We start from the raw sequence: 24,769 nt of genomic DNA, 5'->3' as shown, positions 1-24,769 counted from the left end.
ATCAATAGTTTTTGGATGCTTAAAAATTTGCTCTTTTAATTAAGAAATGCTTGTTGTGTGATTTTTATAGGCCAAAATAAATATCCTGTGACCATGAAACTTTTATTGTATCTGTTTATTGTTAAAGCCTGCCTCCACAAAAAGTTTGGGATTAATTTGATGATGTTTAATTATACTCTTATTTATATGCCTTAATTATTAGTTAATAATTGTCAAAATGATAAACATAAATCATGAGATGTCCTGAATGGTTTTTGGAGTTGATTATAGATCATGAAACACCCCACCCCTGCTATGTCATGGCCAAGTGATTACCTTCTTGATATGCTTATGTTCACCCTTTAGTTAATAATTCTAAATGACTTAATTAAGAATTTCATTAGTAAATGCATGTTAATAAACTTGATTGCTTCTTAGATGCAACCTCTTGGGTAAAAAGTAAAAGTTATACATTCCCTTGTATATTGTTTATACATGTCTTTTCATGATGAAGCTTTAGTTGGTAAGAATGTATGATAAGTGAACCTTTGACTTGTTAGAAGAATGACTAAAAATGCTTTATGATAATTATTTGCAACTGTACCACGAAGAAAAGTTGTATTCAAGTTATTAATTTTTGCATCCATCGTCAAGCATCATGTTTTATATCTCGCATCATATTAAACATGGCATTGTTACTACGTGTAGTGAACGAAAGCGAGAACATGGTAGTCAATCAAGTTGTGGAAGAAGTTAATCTGTCTGTTGAAGTCGGATTTGATATCTGTGGAACGTCTCTGGAACCTGATTATTCCGACAACCAAGGCAAGCCCCGGATGTATTTAAACCTACCTTGTGTTTTACAAATTTGTATCGCTTTTCCTTTTCAATACTGCATTAAGTGGTTAGGAGTTGAGTGAGAACCTAATTGGTGCATTACCAACCTTGTTTTTCAATATCAACCTTGTTACCCGTTTCAATCCAAGAATGCTTATTTATGCTTAGCCATGCTTAGAACGATAAAAGTCGGGTGATTACCGGTCACCTGCGAGATATAAATGGTTTCTTAGATATGACTGGTTATTTATGTGATCATGAGATATGAGCATGTGGAGTAATAAATCTAGACCGGTCGGACTCAGTGTATGGGAGCCACAAGACATGGAGGTCTTGTGAGCGGGTTCTTTCTACCTGTGCTGATTAAGACACGTCCGTTGTTGAATTGCATGAGGTGAGACTTTGTAGTACTGATCACATACTCCGGTAAGCCTTAACTTGGCTATTCTATTATGAGAATGGCTACTCGCGCACTAGGAGTGGAGAGATGGCGGGAGTAGCGTGTACCCACATGGCCAAGGGCTGGATTGGTGGAGTACTGTATTCTCGGGTGGCGCAGACCCGTTCTTGTTTTAGAGGATCTAAGGGTGGGTTGGTATATGTAGGTCAGGGACCTGCATATGTCGTGTGGTTGGGAATCCCCAGTTGGGTTATAATTGGTTTGAATCGTCGTTGCTCCTCGGTTATGGAGACTCAACTCACTGTTCATCATCGTAGTTAACAAATGAAACTTGAGCTAGATTTGAGAAAGAGTTTGGTATGAAGTTCATGATCTCATTATGGATCATGGCAGATTCATATATTGTATTTATGAAGAATTAAATGTTGAAAGAATCTTTTTAAAGAGCTTTTACGCAAAAGAACCTTGTTTATTGCTAAAGCCATACCTTGAATCCCTGAGCCTGCATTCCTGAGTCTTATCAGTTTTTATTTCGGTTAAGTCTTGTTGAGTACTTTTGTACTCAGGGTTTGTTAAACCCTTGTTGTAGGTGAGCCTCATGGGCAGGTCTGTCTTGGATCGTGCTGCATGACTATTGTTCAAATCAATGATGATAAGTAAATGTGTGACCCTTGGGTAGGGTACTTTCTTTGTGTGTTATATTTTATGTTACTAATGCCACTCCACTACTATGGTTTGTAATATTTGTTGAACTTAGTTTGTAAGGTTTGAAACAACTGGTTTGTAAACTAAGTTATTGTAAGACTTCCGCTATTTTACTCTGATGTATATATTTGAATAAATGTTGCAATACTGCAATGACTCTGTAATGGGATCCTGCTTGGAAAATCGTGGATGATTCGGGGTTCGTCGAGGACACCCGATAGTCTTCTTAAGTTACCGGGAACATATGCATAGTCGTTAGAGGTCATTGGATAGTGACAGGTGCAAGTGGTCCCTATAATTTAGGAGGTTCTACCACAGATCTTCCTTAACAGCAAGTTCTTCTAAAGGAATCTGCTTTTCTGGTACCCTCAAACACTTTTTCAATTGAGAAACATGGAACACATCATGCACACCTGACAAACTTTCTGGCAGTTCCAATTGATAGGCCACACATAAAAATTGAATGCATAAAGCTCATTGTGCCCAAGGATCAGTCACACACATAAGTCGACAAATTACATAAAGTATCATTACGGTGTTTCTTACATTCACGATTAATAACATCACATAGTCTTACACAACACAGCGGAAGATAAAAAGACAACTCTCTCATGGAACTCCATCATAGGGAAGGTCAACTGGTTGACCACAAGCCTAATAATCCTCAGGAAACTCCTCATACACGTTGTCATCTGTTACCAATCCAGGATTTTTATCCAAATATAGAAAGCAAACAAGCGTAAGTACTTCCCGTACTTAACAAGATAACATGGGGTTATGTAGATCATAAAGGATGACACAGGTTTACAGCAGTTAGCACTTTTAGTTAGTCAAGATTTTATTATCAAGTATTATCAAGTTATGCTTAAGCTCCCACTTATACCCACATAATCAGATATCAGAATCATTTGCATCATATTATCATCATATACCATCATAAATGAACCACAATGAGTAACCACTTATTCTATGAATTTTTTGGGCTGCTCGTGATCATGAGCACGGCTGTTATAACAGTTTGTAACCCTCTGCAGAGGTGGTGCACATTCACCGCGAGTCGTGATTCCCATATGCCCGAGTTAATTACTCCCATGTCACTGCCAAGGTGAGCGGGCAGGGTACACTCTGAAGCTATTTCATAGGTTTCTCTAACAAGTTAGGGCCGCTAGGTTTCCTCGGTAGGCAGATGTAGGAACCCCCCTTTCCTATGGCACATATCCATCATGGCTATACACATAGGAATAGAGGCAGCCCTATACCCAACGTGGCAAGCCCCTTTTGTGCCATAAAGGTAACCTCTAACAAGCTAGAAAAGGTCCTATTACTAAGCTAAAGTCAGAGCCATATGACCCTCATGGTTGCACTGTCAGTCCTAGCTTTTGCCAATAGATAAGTCCTTATGGAGGGCCGAGAGCAATATGATCGAAAGTCATTTGTTCCTTCGCCCTATGGATCAGTTGTTAAAAAGCATGTTTTACCTTTAGTTCCATAGAACCATTAACCATGTATAGACCACATTCAGTTAGAGCGCTAGCAATCTACCCATATGCAATTAACCCATAGGAGTCAAGGAAATATGTCATCAAATGTTTAGGATGTCCTTATGGTTATCAAAGTTAGACACATGCACATGAGTGAATGATTAAAGTGAATAGGACATCAAGGTAGGCCCATGCTATACTTGCCTTGGTTAGCAAACTCCTGCTGATCCTGCTGGTCGTCAAAGTACTCCTAGTCACCAACGTTCTCCTCACCGTCTGAACACGACCAACATAGCAACAAACAACATTCCAGGAATATTCATGCAAAGCAAACAATACTACAGTTAGAATGGTACACCAACAGTTTAGAAAACAAATTAAAATGTTTATGAAAAGAATCTACGTCTCGCTATGATCATGACAACGCGAAGTTCACGACAAACGGACCTAAAACATGAAAGTTATGATTTAAACGGGATTTCCTATAGCAATTTATTTAACTAAATCTAATCTCAAAATTTAAAAGTTGCAAACATGATTAACAGTGGTACTAACACGTAGATTATGAAATTACGAAACTAACGCAATTTGAACGGGTCGATTCGGAGCTAAAACGACGATTCTATGAGCAAAATAGTGCAATGGCATTTCTGTAAATACCGAAAACGTATTTTGGACTAAAATAGTGTATTTTATGTTTTCAAAAGGGGAAAGCGTACTCTGGAAATGTGCTTTGGACTGCGGGTTAGGACTTAGAAAAGCTCAGGGTCTCTTTAGCAATTATGCCAGGGCGAAAGGGTATCGGTGATCGGTGGCCGTTGGATCAAGAACAGACGGCTCGGATTAGATCTAGGGGAGGGAGAGAGAAAGAGTTGGCTGGAACAGTGGCTCTGGCGGCGACGCTCCATGGCCGGTAGCGTGGAGCTTGCCGGAGTGTTCGGTTCGGGGGCTACGGTCCATGGTTCGATGAACCGAGAGCACCAGGAGAAAGAGGGGAGCAGGGGACCTCGGCCAGGCCGATACGGCAGCCGGAGGACGCGGCCAAGGCGGCGGTCGCCATGGCCGGCGGCTGGGAGCTATCGGGCGCACGCGAATAGAGCCCTAGAGGCCGTGAGACAAGGAATTAAGGGTATGGGGAGAAAGAGGGGAGCACGGCGAAGCTCACCGCGGCGAAATTCGGAGACGGAGGCGACTCAAGGACGGCTGTCTGCGCGGAGGGCGGACGGCGGATCCCGGCGCGGCAGTTATGGCTTCCTCGTGCACAGACGAGCGCGGAATTGGAGCGGGGACGAACAGCAGGGAGGGCAGCGGGGTCACGGCTCGCTTTTGTAGAGGCCGAGAGCGAGGGGGGGCTCCCACGATGCGCGACGTGGGCGCGGAGCGGCGATGGTTGCGCCAGGATCGGGCGCTGCGGTTGCAGGAGGAGGGGGACGGCGCTGACGCGTGGGCCCGGGCTGGCAGCGGCTGAGGCACGGGAAAAACACGGCGGCAGTTGCTGGCGCACAGTGCTGGGCCGCGTGAAGCCGGGCTGGCTCGCACGAGTGGGCCGGCGCCTTGCTGGGCTGGCGCGGATGGGAGAAAGGGGAGCTGGGCCAGCGGGGAAATGGCCTGCGGGCCGAATGAGGAAGAAATGGGAGAGAAATGAAGAAGCCTTTTTCTTTTTATTGTCCAAAGTTTTAGCAAACCATTTTCAAATTGGTTTTGTATCCAAATTCAAATTTGATCAAAACCAATCATTACAAAGATGAAAGTGCAGCAGCATGTATGCATAAAAAGGTTACTAACCTTATATTTGATTTTAATTTCCCAAAAATTATTAATTTCCTATATTTGAATACACACATAATAATATAATTAAATCAAAATTTTCTTATTTCAAAAGACTGAAATTTTTGGGTGTTACAATGATCACCTGACCTATTAGATTCAAATCAGTCTATTAAAACAAAGCCAAAGATGTTAGAACAAAAAAAATCCTTAACGCATAACAAGCATCAAAACGAAAAGGCTACGATTGTTGTTTGGAAAACCATCAAAACTACAGGGCATAACAAGCATCAAAACAAAAGGCGAAGCCTACTATTGAGAAGTTTCTGGCTAAGTGCCAAGAACCAAATAGTATTAAAGATGCTAGTCGGCCTACCAATTCCTAGGAAGCAATTTTGCAGTAAGAATTGGCGATGGAATAATTCTTATGCATCAACTCCATTCCCTCAATATGGATCATATATGCCTATGCTTTACATGCCTTATTTTGCATTTTTTTCTTCACCATGGTATTCTTGTAATTCTTGGATGTCGTCTCCTCGTAGATATTTTTATTCAGATTAGATTACTTACAGAGAGCAAACAATTCACAAGCCATCACCTACAAATGATGACTGATTTGATCCAACAAATTGATCTGTGGTGAAAAATAAGAGCAAAGTGATTAGGCAAGTCTATCATATCAAGTATGATGGGAATTTGAAGGAAAATTCGGATATGGCCCAAAACAAAGAAAAACCGATAATTGGAGAAATATTGGTTAGTTCTATTGATCAAATTGTCCCCAATGATGAGCTTGTTTTAGAACATGTAGCTGAGTTTTGCTGTGGGGAAGATAGAGGCACAACCGTAGGTGCAACATAAATTGGCCTAGCCCGATCCCAAAATTTGCCTGGATGTTTTTCTGCAAAAGCTAAACAGAGTCTCAGATCAAAGAACAACCGTAGGTGAACAAAGCTTTGAAGAACTCTTGGACAGATATCAGAAGGAGATTACACAAAAGCAAAGGAATCAACCAAAGAAAGCAGAATATTCAAAACTACCACCCAGGAACTCAATTTTGAACAAATCAATTAGATGAAAAAGTTTATAAACTAGTTCCACGTTGTACTAATGCATTTTTTAGGAAACACAGGTATAAGTATAGTGTAATATTTGTGCTTGACTAGGAACAGTATTTGTGCCTAATGGAAACAGTAGATTATGTGTATGTCATGATTAAAGCAATATTTTATGGTAGGCCAAAGGAAAAATGACAAAAAAATGGCCACATTGCAGTGGGTTAAGTGATTGGAAACCTCTCCGATAACTTATTACTAGAACAGATTGCTCCTTTCATTTTTTACAACAGTAACAGCTGAGTTGCAGTTTCCTAGATCCTAGTAACATCCATAGATCACTAGTTTAGTTGCTGGATGAAAGAGCTTTCTGATGGAAGGCTACAAGCTCAAAGTAGATCTTAGTCATCGATCAGCAGCTATAGCAAATTAGAGGAAAGCAGGACAGGCCCAATTGACAACCAAAGTAGTTCTCAATCACCTATTTAGCACAATATAGAGCCAAAAAATGAACTACAAGAAAATTCATAGCTTGACTAGGATATAATTGTCCAAGATGTATAGATTATTTAGTTTTGTTGTTATTGTATTCATTTGTTTTCATACAACACGGATTCCCTCTCATTCAAGTTATTGGATAATAATAGGTGTCTTATGGATCTGTGCCTGAGAAGAATGGAGTTAGAGTTGGCGATGTTGTTGAAAGTTTGAATGGAGAATGTATTACTAATCTGGTTCAGGTGTGTTGTAGTTTTCATAGATTTTTTTGTAGAATATGATGAAAACAAATTTTGCTTTTATGACATTCTATTTTTTCGTTCTGCTTGATATTAGCTAGAAATTATGTTGCTGCATTTGTCTCAACAACACCTTGAAAGAAGAAACAGTGATGATTCGATACAAAGATAAAACCAAAAGGTGGCACGACAAGCACGTAAAAATAAAAGAATTCAATCCTAGTGACAAGGTCTTGCTCTTCAATTCTAGAGTCAAACTCTTAAGGCATGAGAAGCTCAGGAGCAAATGGGATGGACCGTTCAGCATCATCAAGTCATCACCACATGGTGTGACGACACTTCAAAACGACAAAGGTAAATATCTCAAGGTAAATGGATGTTGATGATCATTTTGTCAACATTTTGAATAGTAAAAAACATCACAAAAGTGTCACACATGAAAGAAGATAAGCAAAGCATGAGTTATTTTGGTTCAAATAACTTGGTTCCACATATACATGTCCTCTATTTAAATGTAGATACAAAATGGAAGAAAAATCATGTTGGGAGGACCAACTTGGGTGTTGTTCGGGCGCCCCAAGTATGGCAAATGGCCCATCCCAACATGTCGACATGATGTACCATGCTCCTGGAAGTGTTCTACAAAAGACGGGCCTAATTGGCCCTAGGCAAGCCCAGTTGGCCGACGTGTCAATTTTTGCCAATTGAGCTCATTTTTGGTGTGGAGTGAGGAACCACACTCCACAAAGTGCCCCAGCCATTTGATGCAAATTGTGCTTTCTCTAGATGATGGCTGACGTCTTCCCTTGTATTGAAGGGCCTACAACTCATGTACAAGACATCTTCAAGTGGCCCCACCACTTTGTACCCTCATTAGAAGGCTGAAGGAAGCCTCCCCACTTAGTGGGGGGCCCACATGGAAATGGAGGGGGTCGGCTGGCCCCCATGTGCCCATTCTACCAGGATTCTCCCCAGACACATCTATCCTCATCCATGCAAGGAAACACAAGTGAAACCCATCACCACCATCCATTTCATGATGGTTTGATCCAAGGGCGGAGGATGGAGGTCTCATGGATCCATGGGCCCACACCAAAAGCGCTATAAATACCTCCTACCCCCTCACTCTCAAGTCATGACCACAAAGGCGGAGATATACACTTTTACATGGGCGAAGGCCTACTCTAATAGTAGCATAGAAAATAGAGAGAGAGTGAGGTTAGTGTGATGAAGAGTCAGGCCTGTTGGCATCTTCTCAATGTTATTCCTCAATGGAATACTTTTGATTCATTCAACGGGCTCAAACACAAAATCAGATGTACATAAACCACTAGACATTTACCATTTTGACCTAAGCACAATTAGATAAAATCAGGTCTTCTAGTTCACCCATAAACCTTGAGATATAGGAATGCGACCTATATTTTTAGTTTATCACTCAAGGTTATCATGATTTATCAGTTTATCACTAAACGACATGTTTTTTTATCAAAAAGGGAAGATCTACATGCAGCTAATTATTGGACTAACCATGATAACCAATGTTTTGTGTATAGTAGAAAGCTTGACAGAAACATATTAGATCAGGTTCATAATGTTATGAAAACACTACATTTGCAAATTAAAATGTAAAAAATCAAGAATCATGTTGTTACCTTCTTGACCCATTTCCAATCATACATATATACTCCCTCAGGTTAGATTGCTTAGACCTAATGAATAATAGTTTATGTCAAGAAATTTTGTTAACCAACAAAAATATATAGACTACAGAGTAGTAGAGATAAAGAGTGTACTTACATATAACACCCCACCGACTGAGAAACTGCAAGATATCATCAAGTGAAACAAAATAGGATAGCAGTCTTTCCCTGCACCATGGAGCATTCCAATATAGTGTCCACATCCATCCAATAGCAGTGCTCCTGAGCTTCTGTCCTATCCTGGTATGTTGACATTTACCAATGTCATGCCATACCCATGGGGGTTTGTAGAATGTTCATCATCATAGTCTCTCCCACAATGAGATATTTCTCCAATAGTAGATGTTCGAGGTCTCCTTGGTGGCCAGGAAACCATTATAGTAGTTTCGAGAGCGCTAGCAGGACTGCGGCTTGGAAGCAACAACCGATGAGCATGAGGACAAGTACAACCGTTGATGAGCATAATAGCATGTGCATCAATTTGGAGAAGAAGTAAATCTTTGTTGCAGTCAATCTCGAGTACCTTCCAATATTATAGGACCTTTGTTTGTCTCTCCTTTCACTTGCATGGAAAGAATTCTCATGATGTTCACATAGGATTTTCACACTAAACATATCTTGAACTTCTTGGGCAGTAATTGGTTTACCAACATAGAACATGTGATCAATGCATTAAGCTAAAGTAAGTATTGTGATGATGCCATCTTTTTCTTCCACTACAAATCATGTGTAGTAATTCATGTGTCTACGTCTTTCCCCTCTTTTGTCTGGTGGCAAAACTTTCAATACCTCAACTTTGCTAGTGATGGCTAGTATTTCAGGCCCCCCCCCCTAGGTTGAACCATAACATTAAACAATGACTCCGAGCATGTGGTCCAAACCCACATGGCCAGTGGATTCGAGAATGTTGTTGGATATTGCTTTGCTATCTAGTATAAACAACACAAATCTCTGGTAAGTCCTAATCTTTTTAAGAAATGGAAGGTAAACTTTTCTCGCAACAATAATATAATTATTACTCCTAAAATGTGACATTTAATGCATACAGTTGTGGAAATCTAAATGTGTTAGATCATTTAAGCTTGAATAAGTACAATTACTCCACATAAATCATCAAATTTAGGGAGAGCCAAGGCCTGGTCCTCGCTCTTCGGTAGACAATGCATATAATTTATATAAAGAATCAAAATGCCTACGGTTATCATTTTATGCCCCACAAATCAATATGCATGCTAGGGTTTGGGAATCAAATTATACTATAGGTTTCAGAGGGTGGGCCGTGATCAACGTCTTTAGTTATAGAGAAGCCTTAGTGTCGGATATATGGGCCTAGGGTACCATCACCGACCATATATCTGGCCCGTCAAGTGGAGGACGTCCAAGGATGAATCCCATGAGAATTAGGCGTAACCACCAACTTGGAGATCATGACGTATCAAGGATATCCACCGGCACCGTAGCTATGGTAGGATAGAATTGATCTGTTGTAACAAACTAGGAATCCAATCTGTAGCTCTGATCACCCTCATTGTAACCCTACCCCTCTAGCTATATAAAGAGGGGTAAGGATCTAGTGATCAGCACGTTCACAACGACACCCATCTCCTTATTCCAATCTACCTCATAGCTAGGAGCGACAGCCCCAGTAATCAAGCATATGAATACAAGAAGAGCAGCAGCACCACTAGAGTAGGGTTTAGCGTGCACCACGCCCCGAACCAGTATAAATCTTGTGTCTCGTGTGCTACATCTGATTCCATCTACGTGATCACGTTGCTAGGCATTGCCAGAGCTAATTCATCTGACACTTAGCATGCAAGCTGAACATTCTATCTTCCATGAGTGATCCCCGAGAGTACTCATGTTGTCCTGCCCGCAGCGCGTGCCTAGCGCAAGGGCAGGGCAGAGGCAATGCCTGAGGCGCAGACAACATTGGTACTTGAGACGCTGGAGTAGGGTGAAGGCAGCAATTGAGGTGTGGACGACGACAGGGACTTGAGATGTTGTAGGACTAGGAGGAGGAAGCAGCACGGTGTTGATACGACGAGTGGACCTAAGGAAGTGAAATAAAAGGTGGAGACCAGGTGAAATGTCCTAATGGCTAGAGGGGGTGAATAGCCTATTGAAAATTTCTACAACAACACTTAGCAAAGATATTAGACAATTAAATGACTAAACGAGTATTGTGCTAGCCTACTAAAAATGCAAGCCACCTACCACAATTCTAGTGACTATGATCTCTTAGGACACAATGGCTATGTCACTACACTAAGTAAGTGTGCTCTCAAAGACTAACTAAAGAGCCACACTAACCACTAGACCCGACACAAGCTTGCTCTCAAAACTAATTACACTAAAGAGTGAAGCAACACTAGAAATGTAAGTGCACAAGAGAGGGTGGTGATGATTATACCGCCGTATCGAGGAATTGAGCCAATCACAAGATGGAGCCAATCAATCAATCACAAGATAACCAAGAAATCCTTAGACAAGATGACACAATGATTTTTTACCGAGGTTCACTTGCTTGTCGGCAAGCTAGTCCTCGTTGTGGCAATTCACCCACTTGGAGGTTCACACGCTAATTGGCATTACACACCAAACCCACAATCGGGTCCCGCACAACCAACACAAGATGGGGATCACACAAGCCATGAGCAATCCACTAGAGTACCTTTTGGCTCTCCGCTGGGGAAAGGTCAAGAACCCCTCATAATCACCACAATCGGAGCTAGAGACAATCACCAACCTCCGCTCGATGATCCTCGCTGCTCCAAGCCATCTAGGTGGCGGCAACCACCAAGAGAAACAAGAAAATCTCATAGCAAAACACGAACACCAAGTGTCTCTAGATGCAATCACTCAAGCAATGCACTTGGATTCACTCCCAATCTCACAAAGATGTTGAATCTATGATAGAGATTAGTGGGAGGGCTTTGGCTAAGCTCACAAGGTTGTTATATTAATGCAAATGGCCAAGAGAGTGAGCTTGAGCCAGCCATGAGGCTTAAATAGAGGCTCACACGAAATAGAGCCATTGGCCCCCTGCACCTCACTATCCTCGGGGTGACCGGACGCACTAGTCAAATCGATCGGACTCACAGCTTCCGTGTCCGGTCAACCGATTCAAGACACATGTCCCTGAGATCAAACATTAGCCACCCGATGCCAACAGCTAGTGGTCGTTCTCACGCGCATTAAGTGGCGACTGGACGTAGTGCGCCAAGACCAGATGCACTACGACCGCGTCAGGTCAACAGAACGGCATGGACTGCCAATAGATGACTGGGCGCGTCGATAAACTTGGCCTTCTAGCGTCAGGTCATTTCCAGAGAGCTCCCCAAGCAGCAAAACAGTGACCAGATGCATTAGGTCCACCTTGATCGGACGCATGGCAGCGTTCGATCCTGCCTTCACCTCTGCGAGCCAAGATTTCTACTGATGTTGCCATACATCACCGCTGACTAGATGCTTAAGCATCGAGTCAGGTCACAAACTGACCCTGCGTCCGGTCACAGGCTGAGAGCAGTCCGAGCACTCCACCATGTTTATAATTGACTGGACGCTCACCACCTGAGTCCGGTCACTTCGTGTGCTACATTTGGTCACTGAATTTTAGTGACAAACACCTCCTCCACTTCACCAACTTCTCCATCCCTACTCAAATGTGCCAACCACTAAGGGTATCACCTTGTGCATGTGTGTTAGCATATTTTCACAAACATTTTCAAGGGTGTTAGCACTCACTTGAATCTAAATGCATATGCAACGAGATAGAGCATCTTGTGGCATTTTGATAACCGCATTTCGATACGTGTTTCACCCCTCTTAACAGTATGGCCATCGATCCTAAATGTGATGACACTTGCTGAGTGCCTCGATCACCAAACCAAAAAGCTCCTATCAAATATCACCTTTGCCTTGAGCTTTTTGTTTTTCTTTCTTCTTTTCCAAGTCCAAGCACTTGATCACCATGGCCACACCACCATCATGATCATCATCAATTGCTCCATCACTTGGAATGTGCCACCTATCTCATAATCACTTTGATAAACTAGGTTAGCACTTAGGGTTTCATCAATTCACCAAAACCAAACTAGAGCCTTCACCTGGAGGAACGGTAGTGAAATGAGGTTTAGCTGCTCTGTCCGATCTCTTGGGTTTTGGTAAGGGAGGTAGTTCAAAAATTGTTGGTATTTCTTATGTCTTTTGGATAATTCTACAAGTGGACAGAATATACCACTATAGCATTTCACTCGGGAGTATTCCAAGGTATCGTTATTTATTTTATCCCAAAGCGGTAGCTAGGAATGATAATAAAAGGGAGATCCTTGTAATTACCATAACTTAGTATCAACTAATGATAGGGGGTAATCGAAATATGGTAGGAAGGGATAATGCAACAAGTCAAGCTAAGATAACTAAAGATAACTAGTAAGTATAGCTAGGTGGGAGGACAATGAGTGAGTAAAGGATTCCTGTAATTCTAACTTTACTTTTGTGATTCTACCTTAACCATATAAATGGAACACATTCATTGAGTCCACACATCAAGTATACTAGGCGGTAGGTGAGACAATAGGAGGCAAACTCCTATCTGAAGTAGCTACCATTTTACTAGAGCCTTACCATTTTAATAACTTGCCTAACAACATGTGGTGGAATACAAAGGCTAGAAAAGGCTGTCACGACCTGCTAGCTACCATGACAATCCATGCGACAAGTGGTAACCAAAGGTAAGATAGTGTATAAGCACCACACTTACACCTTCTCTCACTACTCTAATTGCGTACGCATAGATCAACCAGAGCACCCTATGATAGGCGATGATCGTAATATAGGTGTGGGCTTGGATCACAATCTAATATGTAACAAGTATATGATAAAGATAGAGCATAACAACACTATAACAAGTATTGCACAAAGTAAAGACTAAGTAAAGTAAAGCAAGAGCAATATATTAAATAAAGCAAAGTCTACTAAGAAAGGAAAGGTACAAGAGCTATACTAGACTCACCAGAAGACAACTCCGGAAACCCCGAGCAAGCTCGACTCAACTCTAACTCCCACACTAGACTACACTACTAAGAGAGTGGAACTACACTAATCTTCACTTGTAGCTTGAATGCACCATTAATGGAGAGGGGGTGTGAGCCTCCTTTTATAGGTGGAGGCAGAGGGGGTGCCACATCAATGATTTGTGTGCCTTTTTGTTGCAACCGTTGGATCAAACCGCCATTGAACCACCATTGATCAATGGTATGGATTGCTTTGCATGCATGGAGGCATGCACTAAGGCGGTGGGTGAATTTGCAGGTCGGTTGGCTTCCTAGGGAGTTGGCCGACCCCCCCAATGACAGGTGGGCCTTCCCTCTTTCTTCTAGAAGCATGTCCCACGTGTAAGTGAGTGTGTATGAAGTGCAAATCTTCTTTGTCACGTCAGGTTGCTTCTCTTGTGGGCCCATGAATCCATGTGACTTGATCCTCCACCCTTGAGAGAAAACACAAGTGTGATCCAAGGGTGAAGAATGACTTTGGGATGCTTCACATGGACCATGGTGACTTGTCATGGCCTGGTGGGCCCAAGTAGGGGTCGAGCGACCCCCCTATGTGGCCCCATAGGCTCATCATCTCCAGTTTTGCTATGTCCTGCATACAAATGCCTAAAGTACAAGTGGAACTTGTTATTGATAAAAATATGTTCATGACATGTTGTTCTTCCTTTGAAACCGAGGCTATTGATGGTGTTTTGAAAGTATGAATTTGTGACATTTTCACCATCAACATGTACCAAAACAAGCTAGGTGATTGGGTAATGGTCGGGATCTGGCTCGTTTGTCTGCTATGCATAAAAAGCTATGTGCACATGGATGGATTCAGATCCAATATATATGAATCAGATTTGGATTGTATTGTTACTAGATTTTAATTCGAGTTTGGGAAGACGGTATTATCGAATAGGAATACAAACTAAAATTCAGATTCACTTCTGATACACTCCGTATCTACTTAATTTTGAAGTTAGTGTTCAGCTAAACATGTCTAGACGGTTGCCACGTGTTTAAAAGCTAAAGGGTGGGAAATTGAACGCTAAACACATCTAAAGGGTCAAAGAGGTAGAAAAAGCTTGAATGATGGCATTAATTAAATGGTGTTTACATGTGTTTAAACAGTCATTTAGCTGATAAACCATGAAAGTTTGAGTGCTAGACAAACTTTTTGACAAGCGAAATTGAGCTTATGCGTGGAGGGAAATTTTTCATGCTATTTACACAATGTATATATGACTATCTTTAAGACTCTGTATAATTGTTTATTGTCTATGTTAAATTGTACAACTATGTTCATGCCTCAAATCACATTTAAAAATTCATATAAAATCTATACTTTATATTGTATATTTACTGCTTTTGTTTAGTTACTAGGATAACAATGATTGAAGGTAACAACCATATATCTTCTTTACAATGGTGTTATAGTAGAACAAAATTATTATGTAGGAATTCCCAAATTGAGTAGGAATTCCAAAATTGAGTATATAAAACATTCTTGATTTCTCCGACATGTGAAGAGCACCTAATATATACTAGGTAAATCATTTGATAGGTTTGCTTGGTATCACTCTAACCCTTGGAGCAATCCTACATAGTTTAACAGCACACAACACATTTTTAATTGGTTTATCTTATATGTGCAAAAGTCCAAATTACAGATAACCTACCCCAAATATCACCTACAAGTAATGTTCACCTCCAAGTGACATTATCTTTCAAGTGGTATTTTTACCTTAAAAGTCTAAGTGCATGTCTTCTACAATTATTCTAGACACTTGTATGCAAACTTTTAGGGAAGGTCATTCTACATGATTGGCATAGCTTATCATGTGTGTAGTAGTCTCAATGAAAGGAAAATGGAGTCCCTAGAGCTAAGCATGGATGATCACTTACAAGTGGTATTTTATATCCTTGGTGGTATGGCATATCATACAAATTGATATCAAGTCCAATTGGATTTCTACATGTGGTATCCCTATACCAGTGTCATTTTGTTGTCTTTTAATTGGCATCTCTTATATGCTTTCTCTATTGAAAGGTCCTAAATGGCTAGAGGGGGTGAATAGCCTATAAAAATTCTCTACAAATTCACTAGAGCAAGTGGTTAGTAAACTAAATGGCGAAATAGCATTTTGCTCTAGCTCTAATCAAATGGCAAGCCACCTATCCACAATTCTAGTGATTATGATCTCTAGGCACATAATCAAGGCTATGTCTCTACTCACCTAAGCTAGTGAGGTAGCTAAACAACTAATTAACTAGCTACAACTAAACTAGCTACACTAACAAACTACACAAGCTACCTCTACACAAGATAAACGAAAGTAAATGCAAGGAGAGGTAGAAGATGTTATACCAAACGTGACAAGAGAAAATATTTGATCACCAAGTGAAAACCAAAGAGCCAATTGACACACAATTTATCCCGAGGTTCACTTGCTTGCTGGCAAGCTATGTCCTCATTGTGATGGACGATTCACTTGGTGGTTTGTGAGCTAATTGGCACCATGCCAAGCCCAACACAAGGGCGCCGCAAGAACCTACACAAGGTGAGGGCGCTCAATGTCATGAGCAATCCACAAGAGGTGCCTTTGGCGCTCCACCGGGCAATAAGCCCAAGAACCCCTCACAAATCACCAAGAGATGGCCATGAACAATCACCAACACGTGTCAACCTCTTCAACATGCTCCAAGCCGTCTAGGTGATGGCAACCACCAAGAGTAACAAGAAAACCGCAGCTAGAACAATCCCCAGGTGCCACTAGATGCAATCACTCAAGCAAATGCACTTTGGATCATCCCCAACTCACTTGGTTGATGAATCAATCAGGAGAATGAGTGGGAAGGCTTTGACTTAGCTCACAAGGATGTATGGATGATCAAAATGTCCAGGAGAGTGAGCATGAGCCGGCCAAGCTCTATTTATAGAGCCCCAAAGTTCACATAGCCATTACACTATCGTGGGGGCTCCATATCGTGCACTAGACTATGGTCTAGACCATCCACAGTAGGGTCCGAATGCACCCCTCAACCAATCATGTTGTGCCACCCCACCCTTGATTTAAACTAGCCATTGCGCTCCAACAGCACTATGTCAAATCGACCGGACCGAACACGCCACCAAGAATCCGGTCCAGTGCGCGCCAGGGTCCGGTCAGTTCCAGAGAGCTCCCTGAGTGCTCAAATGTCTCCAGACTGAGTCCGGTCCCTAGGTCCGAATTGATGAATAGTGACATCCAGAGAGATTTGCTCGCTCTCTGTTTTGCCCAAACAATTCTTTGAACTGAGCCAATTGTCTAGATCAGCGACCGAACACGCACATAGTAGCGTCTGAAGCACCTTGACTTGCCACGTGTCCTCTACGCTACCGCGCTGATCAACTGGACATGCCAACATTGCTTTAGTCCCCTACCCTGGCAGGGTCTGGTCCGAGCACCGAGTCAGCCCGTAGGCTAGGGTTAGGCACTGGACCTGACACCCTTGGTTTAGTCCACCCTCAGCCTAGAGTCCAGTCCCCTTTTCTTAATGTTTTTCATCTCCAATCTCTTCACCCTTGCTCCCAAGTGCTAACCACAAAGTGTATCACCATTGTGCACGTGTGTTGGCATTTTCTCAAAGCATTTTCAAGGGTGTTAAGTTAGCACACTAGGTCCTAATAATGCATATGGAAGTTTGAATTCACCTAGTGGCACTTCATAACCATTTTAACCATGATTATCCTCTCTTCATAGTACGCCTATCTATCCTAAACCCAATCACACCCTCTGGTGTCTGGATTGGAGAACAAAAGCCCTATTGATACCTTTGCCTTGATCATCATTGGATTTTTGTTTTTCTCTTTCTTCTCTTTTCCAAGTTGGAGCTTGATCATCATCACTTGTCCATCTTCATCACCATGGACTTCATCTTGCTCCACCACTTGGACTTGGACCATCCTATCTTATCACAACACTTAGACAAGGATTAGTCCAGATAGGTTTCATCAATTAGCCAAAACCAAACTAGGACTTTCATCCATACATCTCTATCTCTATCTCTATCTCTTATAATCCTTTACCCCACTAGCTATATATCTCAACATGCAAGCTATCCACCTCAGCAATGCACTATCACATGTAATTAAAATTCACTAGCACATGCAATTGTAATGTTCACATCAGCAAAACACACAAGCATTTTGTTGTCCAAGTCAACATGCCACACAATCCATTAATACACAATTCCCGCAGCAACGAGTGGGGTATGCTTCTAGCTATATAGATTAAGCTCCTTTTTGGGCTAAATAGCCAGTTATGCACATGTTTTGCCATCGACCATATGTATGCATACAAGCTCTAGCCTATACCAACATTGTGTGACCATCAATTTATGTTGGCATTCTTCAACTCCACCGGCTTTTGTGCTCCACCATATTGGAAGCTCAAGCCTTTAATAGTTATTTTCTTTGAGGCAAATAGAGAGATAAAGGGACAATTACGCCTAAGAGGGAGGGTGAATTAGGCAATTTAAAATCTACTTTTAAAACTATGACCTTTCATTCTCACCAAGTGAAAACCTAAGCAATAAAAAGAAATCTAGCTGTGCAACTAAGGATTTTGATTGGTGTATTGTTATCGCTGTCTCCGAGATGGCATCTCCTGGACCACTCCCTACTGTCTTCACTATCTTTTGGCCAAACCTCCGTGGGTCTCGTTTCTTCCGGTACATAGTGGCGGCCACACCACAAACGCGGTTGGTGTGGTCTCGCAAGACTACAAGCCCCTCTAAGTACAACAATGGTGAGCCAAAGTACCAAGTGAGCAAGAGGTATGCAAACCTCACTAACATTAGACCTAAACCTAGAGTAAGCACATAAGCGGTGTCTAACTAGCCTAAATACTTTGCAAAAGCACCTACACCGGTCATCTATTGATTCCTTAAGCTCATATGGTGGCAAGAGCACTCTAGAGTGGAGTCTCAACTCCCTTTTTATGTTCCTCAGCTCGTACACCTTTCAAATTGCTGATCGGGGTGATAGTTATAGGCCCAAGTCCAAAACTTATCGTTGCCAAAAGCTGTAGCATTCTGCACATACACCGGAGAGGTCCGGTGCACTTTGATAATCCGACTGTTATGCTGTTTTCTGTGAGCACCGGAGCTGGCACTGGAGTTTGCACCAGAGAGGTTTCCGGTGGGCACCAAAGTGCAATCACCAGAGCTTGCATCGGAGTTCACATCGAAGATGTCCGCTACTTAATTTTCAGCACGACATACTCGTATTTTGGGCATAGAATTTAGCTCCGAACTCCGATTTTGATGATCTTGGACTTTTTTGAAAGCTAACGAAAAGCTCTACAACTTTGAATCGATGTTATATCAATTTGAGCAGATCCAAAATCATGAGACAAGACTAATTCATCAACCTCTTTGTCTTAGCTTCAGCGGCTTCAATTTTGTTTGTGTCTTTGCGTCCTGGCTTTTACTTGGTGATCTAGACTTCTACCATGTCCTGCAGGTCTTCAACATGACTTTTAATGTCTTGCTTGAGGTATTGCTTACTTTAATTTTCCATATTACCAAAGTCCAAGTCAACCTTGCATCCATTTGAACTCACACGGAAGTGACCTCCGCCTGGTCCGCCAACAGCCTATCAAGAGTTTGCTCTTCCCTGTGGCATTCCTATCAGTGGGTATGGGTAGACGTCCAGTGAAATTGTGGGAGGCTAGGTTTTGGTACGATTGCACCCGAGACTTGCAAGCAAAACCCCGGTTCCTTCTCCTTCTCCTTCCTCTGGAAGTTTTCCTATTCCGTGGTGCCTTCACCAAGACGGGGACTGAGTGATCGCTGCGTCAGGACAAGGCGACCTATGGCGGCACCCTTCGTCTACCACCGCCCCTCCGGCAATGGCACCAGTACGTCGCCTAGCCCTCCTGCTCTGCTCCTGCGGTGCGCGCACGCGTGTGGACACCTAAAGGTACATTCGCATTTTTTATGGTGGTTTCTCTAGCTTTTTTGGGCATGTGCATGTGTGCAGGCGAGGACGCTCTCATCATGGCTGCCCTCAATGGCGACCTCGGCCGGCTCAAAGGTTCCCATCTTCCCTTCTCTGCAATCCACATCCATCGATCCCCTGCCTCCTATTGCGTGGTTGCATGCTTCTATGCTTGAATTAATTCACTCCTTAATTTGATTTGGTTTAGAAGCCTAGTGACCTATTTGTGTGTTTGCGGTCCTTATGCTCCTGATAATATCACCTCAGTATGTGTCGTTGTCATCGTTTCTTTGGAAATTATTAGGTTTTTTTGTGATGCTGTGTGTGGCTGCTCTGATTTGATCATGAGTTAGAGCCTGCCTGTCCTTACACAGACACTTAGGATTAGCCGTGTAGATGTCCAACTTATTCTGTTACGTAGTGATTGCAAGATCACAAGCTTAAATGTTTTTATCTTGGGTTAATTGGAACGGTGCCATTACAATTTTCACGGTTCTAAGAAACGCTAGTGATTCTTGAAAAACACCACCCTCTACGTCTAGTGAGACCTTGGGTCCAGTTGCAACACTATGTAGTTTTGTATGGACCAAACTACCCCTGTTGTTCCTCATCTCTCCATCTCACTTACATGTCGGCCCATGTCCCTTACTCTTTCCTGTCGTTCTTCTTTCTCTGTCTCTCGCCCGCACCAGCCGTCGACGCTGTCGTCCTGGCCACTCATGTCCTCTCCGTGCCACACGTCGAACGTTGCCGTATGCTAGCTTACCGCAGGTTGATTCTCTGGCCATGCCGCATGCTGCCACACGCTGGGCCACCATAACACCACACACTGCTCCGTGGATGTGGAGCGCTGTGGCACCATCTCGGGCTGCCTCCTCGTCCGTGCCAACGTGCGGCCCGCCTCTCGCTGGCCCTCGTACTCACAGTCTCCAAGCACTCACCACTCCGCACGCTCGCCTAGATATATGGCGCGTCGATGTATGTTAGTGGGGCTTGGATCAGGGATTCGGTGCAGAAATGACGTGCGTGGCCCCGCACCTCCCTGTCATGACCTCAGCCGCCGCTCAATGTACCTCCGAGAGCTTAGCACGCACATCCCAAATAAGTAGATGTCCAGCCCATTGTACTCATACACCTCCAGTGCCATGAACGTGAAGGCATGAACTCTGATGTGCCTATTCAACCAATCCGACACATCTAGCCCCATCAAATCTCTGCACAACTATTTCTAGTTGTGATTATAAACTATATTTTTGGGCTAGTGACCTAATCACATGTAGTGGATGGCCTAGGACTTGCAGAGGATCAAAGGTCCAATCTTTAGCTCGCCCTGGTTGCTGTTCACACTTGGTTGCCGCTGAGAGGTCAGCACAGAGGGCGGTGGTCCCAGCTAGTGCACGGCAGCAAGAGAGAGGGGGCCGGGGAGCGGCACGGTAGCGAGCGTGGGGTCGATGGGCAGTGCAGCAGGGTCCATGCCTCCCATGCACTGTTGTGGGTGCCGCCGCACCCATGAATTTTTTTAATACAGTGAATAGGGTTAGATTTTCACCATGGTAATGACTTAAGTCTACGCATATATAAGACAGCCGCAACCCCCTCAGAGTTACTCTAGCTTCGCCACTGCTCCCGTGCACCCAAGCAGCCATCGTCATGGCCTCGCCGTGCGCTAAGATGCTTGCACTACTGCCCGCCAATCCTACGTAGGCCGCACCTCGGCGTCGCCTACGCGTGCGCCCCACACAGCCATAGCCCGGCCTTCACCCATGCGCCGCCGCCGTGTGCTCAGATGCCTGCACTACTGCCCGCCACTCCTGTGCAGGTCGTGCCTCAGCATCGCCCACGCGTGCGCCCTGCACCCCCATAGCCCATCCTTCACCCATGCGCTGCTGCCGCTCATGCATATAGGGTGGTTGTATTGTATGGAGGCTATGGATGGACGATTTCTGAGAGCAAGCAAGAGAGAGGAGGAAGAAGAAAGGGGCATCACAGTCCATACAAAAATACCATATGCTACTATCGGCCTACAACTGGGCCCAAGCAACTTTAGACGTAGGGCATGGCGTATTTCAAGAAGCACTAGAATTGTAATGGCATATTTCAAAATAGATGAATAATAATGGCGTTTCTCAGAACCGTGAAAATTGCAATGGCACCTTTCCAATTAACCCTTATCTTTACTAGTCCTTGTTCTAGGTAACTGAGAGGCTCTGTTATTTACATATGAAAAAATGGTGTATACTCATGTCCTTTTAACTAATTATGGACAAATCGTTGCAATATGTGTTGGGCAAAGTGGTTTGCTTGTTGAGTCTTGCTTCTGTGTTGCCCCCTCCATCACTTAGTGAGGTTCTTGTTTTGCGTACATTGGCTATTCATTCCTCATTGTGGTGATGTTTTGATGTTTGTTTGGGAGAAAGGCATTATAGAGAGTCTTGGCGAAGGAAATGGTGGCCCAGCTGTAGTTTTTTCTCTTAAAAAAGATGGCATGGGGGTGTTGCGCTGCGTAGCTTGATTAGGTCATCTGGAGGTCTGCAAGTATTTGGAAGAACTTGGGGGTGATGCAAATATGACTGAAGCTGAAGGTCCTTCCCTAAGTCTTCTCCGCTCTGCATTTCGATAGTTGCAATCTATGACTACCTTTGTGACTTGTTGTATGAGGTATATGACCTTTGCTTCTATGCTTTTCATGGCAGGCTTGACACCGCTAATGGCCGCTGCTCAGTCTAGTGATGTTTCCATTGTGAAGTATCTTCTTGGTCGTGGTGGTGATCTAATGAAAGCCAATGAAAAAGGGTACACAGTTCTACACCATGCTGCAGGCACTGGTAACTCTTCCGTCACATATGCATAAATAACTTATGTTTTGTATCGCCAAAATATTTGTCATGTTTCATTGTACTTTCAATTAGAACTCTACTGTTATTTTCTTGTCGCTAATATAATTACTTGTTTGGTTTTGATATATCACTAGCCAAAGGTGTGATGAGTTTGCTCCTTATTATGATACTACTCCCTCCGTCACACAAAAAATGCAATTGTAGGACTAGGCACACATACCAAGGATAGATAGAAAACTACAATGATACCCCTGAAAAGTTTAGTGCTATCTCAATCTCTCCTGTGACGGAGTGTTCTAGAGAGTGGAAGATGCCAATGCTAGCCCAATCTCTCCTGTGCGAGTGTTCTAGAGTGGAAGATGCCTTGCGTTGGTTTTTCTCTAGATGGATCTCATGATCTGACGCTCTAGCATATGTACTATATATGCATTTATTTTGGGACAAAATTTAAATGCTAGGATTGTGGTCTTGTTGGGGTGGAGGAAGTAAGTTTTAGTGATGTGGCTTGGTTATTATTGGTTATCTGTTATTATGTACTCTATTTATTCTTTTGATTTGTGAACTCATCTCGCTTGCAGGAAGTTCTAAGGTAACAGAGTTCCTGCTTTCAAAAGGAATACCTATTGACATAGACTATGGCCGTGGAACAGCACAACTATGAATGAGCAGGATAAGACTATAAAGATTTTATTGGATCACCATGCAAGTGTATCTGTTGGTTTGTGCTAACAAACTTGGGAGGACGAAGGGTGATAGAGCGAATAAAAGTGGAACTCAGGAACAGAGCCAAGTAATCAGCCAACCAAAAGTCCCTCTCCACCTCCCCCTCTCCTCCTTTTATAAGGGAGGTGGGAGAGGAGAGTGTCTCTATGCCCCATGATGGGGTTTATATTTACAGAAATACCACTTGAGGCTATAAACGCACCCTGATGGGGTCTATATTCACAAAAATGCCACTAAAGCCTATAAATGGTCCCCAAATACTATTTTGTGATCCCTAGGCTATGTAATTGGGACCTTATCATGATAGTGGGGGTCCCCAACATATAATGTACCCCCAACAGTATCTCTTTTCTTTTCCAGAGTTGTTATGGATAGATATAACTATTGCTTTTTCTTGGTCAAATACTTAGATGGATGTATTTTTGGTTGTTAGGGTCATTCTATTCTATCGTTTATATGATGAGCCTTTCTTCCTTTTTTCTGTTTGTAACTTTAGATAGATGATCGTACATTATGTGATGCTATCATGTTACTAAAAATAATTGTTCAGACAATACTATTCCAATATCATGTAGGATGATGACATGTTCTCTCCTGGAGTCCTGGTCAAGGGAACCCTTTAGGATACCTCAAGAGCAAAGAATTAAAGCTTATACAATATGCTCCAATCAGCTCTTAGGGAATGTTATCTGATCAGTTAATCTGGTTGAATGTTCTAATAAAAGAATTGGGATGCCTAGTTTGAACTTTGAACGAAAAGCAAGTTGTAACACGCCTCATGGTAGGCCCAGGCGGCAAGCCCAGGAGGGGCCTGGGTTGGCCACGCATGCCACCAGGAGGGGGCAGGGCATGATCGCCCAGGAGGAGGAGTGGCCTCCGCGACGCCACCAACTCCAGATTAGATGGAAATAAAGATAGAGTTAGATAGAAATTAGAATAAAAGGAAATAGGGCTTATTTAGGAAAGGAGAGTCCAAATCTGTAAGGACTCTACCTAGATTGCTTAGGGGTCAAGTCTATCTAGGACTATAAATATAGGAGAAATGTAACCATCTCAGATCAAGAAAGAAATAGCCTAAGGGCATCCCTATCCCTTCCGCATCTCTCCTCTCTCTCCAGCATCTCCCTCTCCTCTCTCCATGCGCCATCTCCCTCTCCTATCTCCCCAAACCCTAGTCGCCACCTCTCCTCCACCATAGCCACCGCCCCAGCCCTAGCCCTAGCCACAGCCCCCTACTCCCAACAGGTACTAACAAATGTGTTACACCTAGTATCCGGAGACCAGATCGATCCGATGGCCACCACCACCAAGATCATTGACATAGACACAATCTGCAACAATGCCCACAACATCAGCGATCAATTGGCGAAATTGGGCGACACGTTCTTCGCTAGCTGCAAAAATTCTTCACCAACAATTAGCAACCTAGACACCAAAATCAGCCACAATTTTGCTCCTACAGATGCATCTGAAGGGTCTTCGGATGGAACCACCTATGCCACCAAGCACGACATCAA

The 24,769-nt window shown here is 43.0% G+C and overlaps 1 pseudogene; it reads left to right on the top strand.

Annotated features, from left to right (window-relative positions):
• Window positions 1-19,566: 19,566 nt before the first annotated feature.
• LOC136473350 (uncharacterized) lies at window positions 19,567-23,877 on the top strand (annotated as a pseudogene).
• The last annotated feature ends 892 nt before the right edge of the window (window positions 23,878-24,769 follow it).

The sequence above is a fragment of the Miscanthus floridulus genome, chromosome 8 (genome assembly GCF_019320115.1).
Source record: "Miscanthus floridulus cultivar M001 chromosome 8, ASM1932011v1, whole genome shotgun sequence".
NCBI lineage: Eukaryota > Viridiplantae > Streptophyta > Magnoliopsida > Poales > Poaceae > Miscanthus > Miscanthus floridulus.
Note: the sequence above shows the minus strand (reverse complement) of the source record. Positions and strands in the feature narration are given on the sequence as shown.